At 41.3% G+C, this 13,488-nt stretch overlaps 1 protein-coding gene across 13 annotated transcripts in view; it reads left to right on the top strand.

Annotated features, from left to right (window-relative positions):
- The window catches only part of TASP1 (taspase 1), a 254,206-nt gene that overhangs the window by 137,956 nt on the left and 102,762 nt on the right, over window positions 1–13,488 (top strand). The window lies entirely within an intron of this gene.

Consider the following 13,488-nt stretch of genomic DNA (forward strand, 5'->3'; position numbering starts at 1 on the left):
GCAGTGATTGGGATGTTTGTCATTCCTTCTTGGTATTTCAACCTAACAGTTAGCCACAGGTTTTCCTCTGCCCTTCTGCGGGAGGTTATTTAACAAGGCTTTGCTACAAAAACTTTTTCCCAGGGACCTTTGTCAGGAGGGCGCAAAGCAGCCTTCCCTGTGGGAGTGGAGTCACGTGACAGAAGAGCCAGTCTGAGACCATTGCTGAGACATTTACATGTGCCATGTGGTCATTGCTTTCTGGGGCCCAGAAGGCAATGGGGAGGCAGGCAGGAATCAATGTTTTTGCTTTCTTCTTGGAAGTAACTGTTTCTTCTCTTTAGTACTCTTTTGTGTCACAAGCATTTTTGATGGCTTTGTCTCTTGAGTACTGTCTTGAATAAAGCCCTGTTCTACTCAGACTCAGTGTGTAGGTCACTTAAGCGATTTAGCCTCCCTTCCAACTTTCTTCCCTGTTTTATAGCAATCCTTCAAAGTGAAACTTCAAGTGGTTGTCTGCACTTGAGGTTCTTTTTTTTTTTTTTCAATTCTCTCCTCTAATTTATTCTTAATATCTCCCTCAGTCAGGCCTTTTCCTCCATTACTCCACCAGTCTGTTCTTGTCAAGATGAACAATCACCTTTAAAATCCAGTGCTCGTTTCATAGTCAAAAGCAGCATTTGACACAGTTGCTTGAATGACTTGCTCCCCCTGGAATACGAGCCTTGATAGACTTCCAGGATACCATATTCCCTGGCTTCTTCCTTCTCACTGGCTGCTCCTTCTCAGTCCTTCTTTTCTTTTAATGTTGCTCATCTCCCTGACCTCTCAATGTTGGCCTAGTTCTTGAACTTTTCTCTTTTTGTGTACCCACATGCTTTGGTATTATCGTTCAGTCTAATGGCCAGCGACCATATATATTCTGACTCCCACATCTTTTTCTCCTACCTGGGCCTCTCCCCTGATCTCAGTTATTCAACTGCTTGTTCAAAGTCTGCATTTGTTTGTGTAACAGACATCACATATTTAGCATGTTCAAATATGAGCACTTAATCTTGCCCGCCCTTTCCCCACCTGCTTCTCTTGCAGTCTTTTCCACACAGCAAATGGCAGCTCCAGCCTCCCAGTGGCTCAGGCCAAAATCTTGGAGTCATGCTTGATCTTGACACTCTTTTCTTTTATATCTCACCCACATCCAAAGCAACAACAAACCCAACAAAAAACAACAATAGTTTTCTTCTTAGCAACTCCAGTACTACCAACAGATTTAAAGTGCTATCATCTGTAATCAGGATTATTGCAGTAGGCTCTAGCTGGCCTCTTGTTTTTTGCTCTTTTGCCCTTTATTCAATTCTCAACACAGGAATTGGTGTTCAAACCTAAGTCAAATCATGTGTTATACTTCCACTTTAAACTGTCCAACTGCTTCCCACCTTACCCAAAGGAAAAGGAAAAGTTCTCATGAAGGGCCTATGAGGCCTTTTATGAAGTGCTCCTCTCCTTCCCCTTGGACTTCAGCACTTGCTTTTCTTCCTTTACCCATTCAATTTTAGTTATATTGGCTGCTTTGATGTACTTCACACATGCCAGGCCTACTCCCACCGTAGAATCTTTGCTTGAGTTGCTTCCTTCCCCTTTAGCTCTCTGCCCTTAGTATTTCAAGCCCCTACCCTTATCAGCTCTTTATTCAGAAAATTCACTTGCTCACTGACATCTTCTCTGACCGCTTTATTTAAACATGTAAATCTTCTCTCAGACAACATTTCCTCACCCCTTCCATGTTTTATTTCCCCCCATAGTATATCTTATTGTCTAATATTTATTGCTTTTATGTAGTTATTTTTCGTTATTTTCTACCCCACTCTACTATGAAATTCCATGAGAGTTGAAATTTTTATCAGTTTTCTTCACTGATATGTGGATGATACTCATAAGATAGCAACCCTGATGTTTGTTGAATGAATTGATATGAATGAAATATGAACAAATAAATACATTCAGGTGGTGTCTGACTCAGCTCAGGCTACTATAACAAAATAGCATAGACTGTGTAGCTGAAACAACAGAACTCGCAGCTCTAGAGTCTGGGAAGTCCAAAATTATGGTGTCCACAGATGTGGTGTCTGGTTAGGGCTCTCTTCTATGGTAGGAACCTATGAAGGGTGTTGCAAAATAAGTATCTGGCAACACACACACACACACACACACACACACACACACACCTTTTTTGCTGTGTCCTTAGCAGACAGGGAGAGCACTCTGGTCTCTCTTTATCTTCTTATAAGAACATTAATTCCATCATGGGGTCCCCACTCTCATGACCTCATCTTACCTTCCCCAAAATACTATCACATGGGTTTAGGGCTTTAACATAGGAATGTATTTGGGATTGGGCTGGGGGGGCAGACATTCAGTTTATAATAGGTGGAGTGAGTTAGTTCAAGTCCAGGTGACTAAGGGCTGAGAGGAAGTTAAGGGGAGGGTTGAGAGTGGTGTGTTCTGATGAGAACAGAGGATACCTGGGACTTAATTTGGGTTGTTATGTGGTGGTCTCGATGAAATATTTAACTTCTCTTTTGTATTAAGTGGGGACTCTTTATGCTCATTCTTTGGAAGATAGATAAGTCATCCCGAGGATGCTCTGGAATGATGAGCAATGATTCAGACAATGAGAGGCAAAAACTGGTCAAGGAGGAAAATGCATTGCTGTTAGTGCTATTGGAATCCCGAGTCTTCAGCCCACTCTGGTTCCTTTATCTGCCTCATTAGGCAGTGCTGTTTCTCACTAACATGGCTGAAACGGTGGCTTCTCAGAAGCTTTCTGTCCTTATGAAATAAACTTTCATAATCTTGTCACACTCAGTAAGATTCTTAGAGGGCTCAGGGTAAGGAGCAGCCACTTCAGCTGAAATAATTTGGGATATAACATGTAGGGTTGGGAATAAAGAGAAATCTTTTTGTGAATTATGATTTCTAGATATAGAGCATAGATAAAACTATGACATTTGTAAACATCCTCTTAAAAGCACTTCACTCTTTGAACTGTTTAGTTAGTAAGGGTGGGGATGAAATATTATTTATTTACAGATAACAGAGCATATAAAGTGTCAGCACTTTTCCAAGAACTGAAGTGATTATCTGGGACAGGATTTCTCTTTGGAAATTGTAGCTTGCTCTAATTAGGTCATTTCATATCTATAACATATAATATTAATACATTATTTCCTACTTTTTACATAACTAAAATTATTGGTGGTCCAAAATAAAGTAGAATTCTGAATTATGCTAGGTCAGTTCCTAGAAAATCAGTTCAGTGTGACAGCTTTGGTTATCATGTATCTTAGAGATTTTATTTTTTATTAATGTAGGTATAGCCTTGAATGAGGCTCTCTCTGCTGCATCCATGTACCTAGGGGTCATCTGCAGGCACCTCAGTGCACCTGACGGCTTGAGTTGTTGCAGCCATCAGTACATCTCCCTTCCTGCTGCATACCATATCCCCAAAGTCCCACCCAAACTGGTGGCCTTTAAATTTAGCCCCAGTCACCAAGCTCACAGACCCACTGAAATGCCTCCAGCACCCCAGAAGAGCTCAGGGTGTCCTGAGGAAAAGTAGGTCTTTCTCTGAAAGCGATTGCAGACCTGGGTTATAGTGCATCAAATAAACCCCAAGATGTTCTTTTGATGTTTATACTTTCTCAGAATTCTTTTTTCTTTTTTTTCTTTCTTTTTTCTTGTTTTGCCATATACTTATTTTGCATTGCTTTGTTGTTGTTTGGTGAAAGAACAGACTTCTAACTTAAAAACTCAAGGTGAAGAGTTGGTAGAAACAGAAGCATAAGATCAAGTGATGGGTTAAAACGCCAATGCTATGATCCTTAATGTAATTCTCCCTTTGATTGTTTTCACTTGAAAGAATGCCTTTCCTCTCTATTGTCGAGCACTACCTGCTGTCAGTTGGAGAGGGAGTTAAGTTGAGCAACTTGTCAAAGACTTTCTAAGCTCCCTTCATATGGTTCACAGAAACAGAGCTGGATTTTCATTTCTTCTCTCATTCAACAGGAGTCCCTTTCATGTTTGAAAATTGAAAACGCGTGTTTTTCTGTGTGGAGCGAGGATGTGTGTGCCCTGTGGCACACCTGTTTCTAATTTCCTGACTTGAAAGCAGAACCCATCAAAAGCAGCAGAAAAACAATTTCTTTCTGACACGCTGCTTCGTGTTCCTTACCGGACTGAAGGCCTTCGTGGCTTTGCCATCTTAGTTCCTTCTTTAGAAGGTTCTTGTTAGAGGCAGAGTTCACTGAATACAAGCATTGCCTTTTATAGCACAGGGCTGTTCCGGGTATTATTTTGTTGTGGTGGTTCTTTTCAGCTCAGGAAATTTACTTGAAATAAGATAAAAAAAAAACACATAGAAAAGTCTTAAAATATTTAAATGTAAGATTTAGCTGGGCAGTCTATGTTGAAAGAGTGTATGGAAGCTGATCAGTGAGCCCATTGGCCAGGACTAGGGTTTAGTTGAGCATATGAATGTTTAAATTCCAGAGCACTGTTTAACATAAATCAAATATTTCCAATGCATTACTTCAGATTTGTGTGTACTTTCAAGTCTTGCCAGCTTAAATGACTGTGAGACACAATATGTTGACTTGGAGATTTGTAAATTGATAATTTGTTGCTACGAAAGTTGTACATGGTATAACTCATCACTTTCCTAAGGTGCACAGTATATATGATGTTGGCAAGCTGTTATGAAAAAAACGGGTGCCCAGGAAATTCAGGGCTTTAGCTCTCAGTGCCTGAAGTGTGGATCTTCAGTTCCTATCACAATTCCCTGGCCATTTGCTGTATAAGGGGCATGTTCTTTATAACCAAACTTTGGTTTTGGCCTCCTACTTTTGAGAGTTATTTGGGATAATAATCTTAGTGGAATATGTTCAGAAACAGTTTCTCAGGCTATTTTTTTTAAACATATACTTTTCTCTCACACTTTAGTATGTCAGAATCACCTGTTAAATTGTAGATCATGAGCCAGTGAATCTGGGAAGAGGCTGGGGTTCTGCATTTTTCAAAGCTCCCAGGAGGTTCCAGTGCTGCTGTTTTATAGATCACACTTTAAGTAGCAGGACATTTCCATGGACAAAGTGGTCTGTCCTCAGCTGTGCCTTGCCTATAACACTCAGTCCATACAATTTACCAGTCTCTTCTGTCATTGTGTTTTGGTGAATCTGAAGCTAAGGAGATCTGGCATATATCCTTGACCCTAGATATCCCTGAGAGCATTAACAGATATGTCAATAAGTGACCACATGGGCCAGCATGGATAGGGACCACTGGATTATTGTGCTAGCAGAAAATATATTTATGTTTCCAGACTCTTCAGGACACACTTAGCTGTCATACACATTAGCCAAGGTTCTTGTTGCAAACAGAAGTGGGTAAAACAAACTAACTCCAAAAGGTGCTGATAGAGGGGTTAGAAAGACATTATATTGAATCAAATATTTTATTTTAACCAGCTCTGTCCATGGTGGCTGGTTAATCTGGGCAAAAAGATTTATTGGTGAATTGTGGAGAAAAAGTGGAGGCACATAAATATAAGATGTAGAATTTCAGTTTGCATTTTTATTAACTTGTTATTGAATACATGTCATGGTTTTCATTAGTGAATCACAGCACAATCTAGCCTACAGTGTAACACGTCATGACCAAAGGATACCTTACATTTCTTTTTAGTTTTTTTTTCTTTATTGAATAAGATATTGCAAATGTGTCCTTTATTTTAGAATGTTTTGTTCATATCATGAAAGTTTATTTGTATTTGTCTTTGATGAAAAAAATTTTTAACGCACAGGCGAATAGAAAGAAAGCATGGTTAGCCATTAAAAAAAATCTGAATTAGCCATCAAAGAATTAGAGACTTCATTAAAATTCCACAGTGGTATTTTAGGTCTGCACATACCCACATTGGATGGGAGAGCAGGTGCATTCTGGGGTAGGTCATGGACTTGGGACTCAGACTTGCGTTTGAATCATAATGGAGGGAGCAGGTTGAATGGGTATGTCCACCTGTCCCAGGACTATGACAGCTTTCTTTATGGAGGGAGACATACAGATATGCTAATTATCATTGATGTTATCACTTTGTACCATTGTATCTCCTGTTAGTTGGGACTAAGTGTTGTATGTTTTGTAATGCTGTGGAATTCTGTTTCCTCCATCTCTTTCTCTATAGTCTAGCTCTGAATGAGAATGTTTTCCTGATTCTTCATAATTTCCTGGTAAATTATATGTGTTATAATTCATATTAGTCATTGTTTACTAATATTGCTGATAAAATAATTAGCTCCTGATTGAATTCCACTGTGAAAATGTGGTGGTTTCTTCTCAGAACTATAAAAGACTGTGTGGCCCCTATAGCTAAATAGCTAATAAAACTCATGTCAGAGGATAATAAGGATTTAAGATTTATTGAGCATTTGTTTCATCCAAGTTCTTTCTTATCTTTAAAATTTAGATATACTTCTGCTTTTCCTGTTAAACTTCGTCATGCTAAAGTAAATTTAGTGGAATATAGAAATACTAGAGGCCCGGTGCACGAAATTTGTTCACTGGACGCCTGGCCTGCGTCCTCTTGCAGTCTGAGACTCCTCGCTCCTTACCACCTGCCTGCTCACTGCTTCTTACCACTCAGCTCACTGCTTCTTAGCACTACCACAGAGGTGGGAGAGGCTCCTGCCACTGCTGCTGCCCTCACCATCCGTGAGCCTGGCTTATGGCTGAGTGGTGCGCCTGCTGTGCAAGCACACTGACCATCAGGGGGAAGCTCCTGCATTGAGCGTCTGCCCTCTGGTGGTCAGTGCACATCATAGTGACCAGTCATTCTGGTCATTCTGCCCTAACGGTCACTTAGGCTTTTTTTTAATTAAATATATTTTATTGATTTTTTTACAGAGAGGAAGGGAAAGGGATAGAGAGTTAGAAACATTGATGAGAGAGAAACATCAATCAGCTGCCTCCTGCACATGCCGTACTGGGGATGTGCCCACAACCAAGGTACATGCCCTTGATCAGAATCGAACCTGGGACCCTTGAGTCTGCAGGCTGACGCTCTATCCACTGAGCCAAACCGGTTAGGGCGCTTAGGCTTTTATTATATAAACTATTAGCCCATGCACAAGTAGCTGCTGTCACTTGCCTCAGCTGGCCACCCGCCCACTGCCTGCTCGTAGCTTGCTGCCGTGCCCTCCTGTAGCTCTTCACCACTTGTAGATTGGTTGTGATGTTATGGTGTAATGGATAATTAGCATGTTTCTCTCTTACTATATAGGGTAATTTTCTCAATGGAAATGTTTTTCAAATACTTGTCTTACACATCTTCATTTGTGTGATTTGTCTTATCTGCTTTGATTTCATTTTACATCTTAGTAGTACTTCTTTTTTGTAGCTTTTCACATCAGAATTGTAACTCTGCATATTTTGATGCATCATCAAACAGATTCTGGTTACTTGTTCTGCATTGGTAAACCAGAGCTAGTGCTCTTGCTTGTCTAAGAGCTTTAGATATTTGTGCTGGAGGCTCTGTTCTATGGGAGATAGGGGTGGTTTTGTTGTCAGTGAGAACAGCACCAAATGTTAGACACATGGAGTCAGTAATCTTGGTACTTGAGTTCTGGAAAAGAAAGAATTCGGAGCCAAGACTCAAACTATAGAAAGTCATAGAGGTAGAAGAAATGGCTCAAAAAACAAGTTACAGAGACAAAAGAAACGCTCTTGGAGCTTAGGAGAAAGGTAAAAGTAATATGCCTGCATTTGGGGGGAAGAGGAGAGGGAGGGGAAAGGTGTAAGTGCTCCCAAGAAGGAGGGCTTTTAAGGGTGGGGATTTTAAGAGAGGCCCTAGGGGAGGTTCTCAATAGAACATTGATGAGCTTTCCAGGTGTGTCCTTTCAGAGTCATGGTCTCTACTGATTGGTTGGCACCAGGCAGGGGGTCATTAGTCAATGCAGCTGATCCTGATGTCAGCCAAGGCAGCACTTGTCAGGTTTTGCTGCTTTTGTGGTCCTGGAGCTGAAACACAATGGAGGCCTAGATGTATTTGATGTGGGTGAGAACCTCATTTCCCTGGGGGCTAATGCTTAAGGGCTATTCTCCAGCTCTTGTTTGTTCCCCTCTAAGGGGGTCTAGCCTGCATGACTCGCAACATGTCAGGGGAGCGTCCAAGTCACATGACCAGCAAATGCTGGGGGAGGAAAGGTTATCCTGGGGTGAGGTTCTCATTTTCCCAGTTCTGCCCATTGCTAGGCACCTGGGGCTTTCCACCCTTTGACCTTCTGTACCTGGCCCATCGTCCTCGCTCTGCTTATGTCTGTCCAACTGCCTACCACAGTTTAATTTTAGTTTAGTTTTAATGAAATGCATTATAGTTTTCACACATTTCTATTACTGAAGTAATTAGAATGCTTCGGGCTGCAGATAACAGAAATCACAACTCAAACTGACTTCAAGAATAAGGAATGATATGAATTCATATGAGGAAGTTCAGAGGTTGGTGGATTCCAGGATTGGCTGGTTTAGGGGCTCCTCTGATGACATAAGGATCTAGGTCTCCACGTTTCTCATATGCTCTGTTGTCATCATTTGAGACCTCTTCCTCAGGCTGGTGGCAGAATGACTTCTGCACTGATAAAAAAACAACAACAAAAAAAACCCCCCAAAAAACACACACTCATCACATAAACATCTAGAGCAGTGGTTCTCAACCTTCCTAATGCCATAACCTTTTAATACAGTTCCTCATGTTGTGGTGACCCCCAACCATAAAATTATTTTCGTTGCTACTTCATAACTGTAATTTTGCTACTGTTATGAATCGTAATGTAAATATCTGATATGTAGGATGTATTTTCATTGTTACAAATTGAATATAATTAAAGCATAATGATTAATCACAAAGACAATATGTAATTATATATGTGTTTTCCGATGGTCTTAGGCGACCCCTGTGAAAGGGTCGTTTGACCCCCAAAGGGGTCGCGACCCACAGGTTGAGAACTGCTGATCTACAGAGATTTTAAAAAAAAAATCTCTTTGTAGCTCTTTTCTAGGTGTGAGGAACACTTTCTTCAGAAGCTCCCAGCAGATTTTTCATATTTTATTGATTGGCTCATGTTGGGTCACATGCCCATTCATGAGCTAATCACTGAAAAGGGAAATTAACCATGAATTAATCATGGGCATATGCCATGCCTGTGGGTCAGATACATGACTGTGGGTGTGGAGAGTAGAAAGCAGAACAGACTCTGGATTCTATTGGCTATGAGAAGGAAATAGATATGCAGGTAATCACCAGTATCCTACTAAACTTGACATTTGCCATCATTTTGTGATTGTAAGTATGACACAGCTATCATTTGTTGAGCATTTGCTGGGTCAGAAACTGTGCTAGGTACTTTTTACAGAGTGATTCTCATTTTCAAACAAGAAATCTAAGGTTTAGCCCAGCTAGTGTGGCTCAGTGGTTGAGCGTTGACCCATGAACCAAGAGGTTGCTGGTTTGATTCCCAGTCAGGGCACATGTCCAGGTTGTGAACTTGATCCTCAGTGAGGGGCCTGCAGGAGGCAGACGAATGATGTTTCTATCTATCTCTCTATCCTTCTCCCTTCCTCTATAAAATCAATAAAAACATATTTAAAAGAAAAAAGAAATCTGCAGTTTAGAAAGGTCAAATAGTGTCCGAATGCCTAAAGAACTTAAAGAATCTTCACTCAAGGATAGTGGAGAAATGTGAAAAAGATGGGCCAAATTGAAATGTAATTACCCATTGTTCTATTAAAAATGTTATAGGTTAGGGATTTAGAGAGTTAAAAAATGTTTAGTTGTCCTTTAAATTTGTCCTTACTAAAGCCATGCCCCTTGCCATTATTTTTGGCTAACAGAGCTGGCTGTGGAAAATGGATGTTTTATTCTGAAAAATCAAATGCACTAGATTAACCACCCCCCCCCAAAAAAAAAACCCACCAAAAAAGCGCCACCACAAAGTTTGTTTATATCTTCATTTCACTCAAATTGAATAGATGAAATGGGATCTGGCCTTTTTCGTATTGTTTATGTTCTGCGTTGCTTCTTGGTTCTAGGGCAGGATTCCTGGTTCTGTTTGAATTTATTTTCCTCTCAAGTATCATTTGCAAGATTATTATGGAAATTAATAAAGAGAAAGTATTTCTATTCAGAAAGCATTGTGATTGCGTTAATATGACATAAAACAATATTTTATTAGTATTATAGAATACCTTTTAAACATGAGTTTCCTTAACCTCATGTACTATTTTTTCTTTATTGATTAAGGTATTACATATGTGTCCTTATCCCCCCATGGCCCCACAATCCCCCACTCATGCCCTCACCCCCCTGGTGTCTGTGTCCATTGGTTAGGCTTATATGCATGCATACAAGTCCTTTGGTTGATCTCTTCCCCTTACCCCCACCCACCCCTACCTTCCCTCTGAGGTTTGACAGTCTGATCGTTGCTTCTCTGTCTCTGGATCTGTTTTTGTTCATCAGTTTATGTTGTTCATTATATTCCACAAATGAGTGAGATCATGTGATATTTATCTTTCTTTGACTGGCTTATTTCACTTAGCATGATGCTCTCCAGTTCCATCCACACTGTTGCAAATGGTAAGAATTCCTTTTTTACAGCAGCATAGTATTCCATTGTGTAGATGTACCACAGTCTTTTAATCCACTCATCTGCTGATAGTCACTTAGGCTGTTTCCAAATCTTAGCTATGGTGAATTGTGCCACTATGAACATAGGGGTGCATATATGCTTTCTGATTGGTGTTTCTAGTTTCTTGGGATATATTCCTAGAAGTGGGATCACTGGGTCAAATGGGAGTTCCATTTTTAGTTTTTTGAGGAAACTCCATACTGTTCTCTACAGTGGCTGCACCAGTCTGCATTCCCACCAGCAGTGCACGAGGGTTCCTTTTTCTTTGCATCCTTGCCAGCACTTGTCATTTGTTGATGTGTTGATGATAGCTGTTCTGACAGGTGTGTGTACTTTTGTTTTTAAGTCTAGAGGGAAAGAAGGCAATTTACGTAAGTAAATGCTGTAATATTTAAAATGAAGGGTCATTTAAGGGTCTCCAGCCTCATCTCTTTTACTATAAGGGCAAAGTTAGATGCTTGATGTGTTTCATTTATGTGTAACAAAATGGCATATGTAAATAAAGTACATGAAATCAAAGTGACTAAAGTAGTTTTTGCTCAATGAAACTGTTACAGACAGTCCTCAGGTTACAGCGGACTCCATGTATGTCGTTTCGTGGTTACGTCACCATCTCCCATCCCCTCTAATAATGAGGGAATATGCTAATTGACCCTCATACTGTCACAAAGATGGTGGCACCCATACCCAATAAGGAGGGAATATGCTAATTGACTTCCCCACCCTCAAAGATGGCAGCACCCACAGCCAATAAGGAAGGAATATGCTAATTGACTGCCCCACCCTCAAAGATGTTGGCCCCCACTGCCAATAAGGAGGGAATATGCTAATTGACTTCCCTGCCCTCAAATATGGTGGTGTCCACAGCCACAAGATGGCTGGCAGGGGGAGGCAGTTGTGGGTGATCAGGCCAGCAGGGGAGGGCAGTTGGGGGCGACTGGCCTGCAGGGGAGGGCAGTTGGGGGGGGGACCAGGCCTGCAGGGGAGGGCAATTAGTGGCAACCGGGCCAACAGGGGAGGGCAGTTAGGGGTGACTGGGCCAGCATGGGAAGGCGGTTGGGTGGGACCAGGCCTGCAGGGGAGGGCAGTTAGGGGCAACCGGGCCGGCAGGGGAGGCCAGTTGGCGGCGACCGGGTCATCAGGGGAGGGCAGTCTGGGGCGACTAGGCCAGCAGAGGAGGGCAGTTTGGGGTGATCGGGCCAGCAGGGGAGCAGTTAGGCGTTGATCAGTCTGGCAGGGGAATTGTTAGGGGGCGATCAGGCTGGCAGGCAGAAGTGGTTGGGGCAATCAGGCAGGCAGGCAGGTGAGTGGTTGGGAGCCAGCAGTCCCAGATTGTGAGAGGGATCCCAGATTGGAGAGGGTGCAGGCTGGGCTGAGGGACACCTCCCCCCCAGTGCACAAATTTCATGCAGTGGGCCTCTAGTCTATTTATAAAAAAAAAAAAAGTTCTGTCATTTCGACGTATGTACATATGTGCTTTATGTTTTTCATTATTTATTTACCACAAGTAAAGGTCAGGAATTGTTATCTTTCTTTTAATTTTTTTTTTTTTACTGTTTCACTTCATTACTGCTGTTTATGTGCTCCATGTGAGTGACATAGGTGCTTATGTAGGTGGGTTCCTACTTACGGCAAAAATCGTGTTACATCACGCTGTAAGAACGGATCTCCAACGTAACCCGAGGACCTACTGTATATAAATAGCATCATTATGGATGTCTGTGCACACACATGCACTCATGGATAGATAGAAAGGGATTATGTAGAGGACTGAGGAGTGATGTTATATCCTCTGATGGATAGCTTCTGATTTTTGTTTTCAGCCATTATATTGCAACATATTAAGTGCTTAATTAGGTGAAGTTACTCAATCTAAACCAGCAGTCTATAACTGGTTATCTATTGCTGTTTAACAAATCACCCCCAACTTTATGGCTTAGAAGGACAACTACTTTCTTATCTTTTAGGATTATGTATGTTAACTGCTTCTCAAGTGGACAGTTTTGTTGTTGTTGCCTCTTATGCTTGGGGATTCTCATGTGACTAAAGTCAGATAGTGGCTTAACTAGATGTCCATGATGGCTTTATCACATGGCTGGTGCCTTGTTGGGGATAATCAGAATGTTGGGCTCAGCTGGCATGCTTTGGCCTTGCTTTCTTTCCACATAATATCAGGGCTTCTCCTTTTTTAATGTGGCCTTGCCAGCAAGGTAGTTGGACTTCTCACCAGGTAGCTCAGGACTTTCAAAGTACAAAAGCTAAAGCTGTCAGCCTTCTTAGGGCTTAGGCCTAAGATTGGCATTATGTTTGTTAAAGTGAGTCAAAGGTCTAATCTAGATTTACTGTAGGAGGAGATCACGTAAGGGCATGAGTACTGGGAAGCTTTATTCACTGGGGGCCTATAGTAACTACTGCAGCAACACATTTTTGGAGTAACCATTAGCCCGGTGAGAATCTGAAAACTATGGATTCTCTTCTTAGAGCCAGGCACAGTTACCTGCATGAATGTATACATAATTCTAGTAAAATTCCATGGGACTTTTAGTCATGGAATGTCCCACTTAAGTACTCCTGGTTTAATTCATAAAGTTTAGGAATTTACTAATTTAATAGTGAAATTGTAACCCACCCCATCATTCTTTTGACATTGTACATGGTAAATGCTAATTCTAATATGTAGCTTGTAGCTAAACAGCATGTTTGTATAAGAATCCTAGGAACTAACTTCAGAAGATATAGACTCAGTCATCCCAGCTCTGGGAGCTTTGCTGTCCTTCAG

The sequence above is a fragment of the Myotis daubentonii genome, chromosome 8 (genome assembly GCF_963259705.1).
Source record: "Myotis daubentonii chromosome 8, mMyoDau2.1, whole genome shotgun sequence".
NCBI lineage: Eukaryota > Metazoa > Chordata > Mammalia > Chiroptera > Vespertilionidae > Myotis > Myotis daubentonii.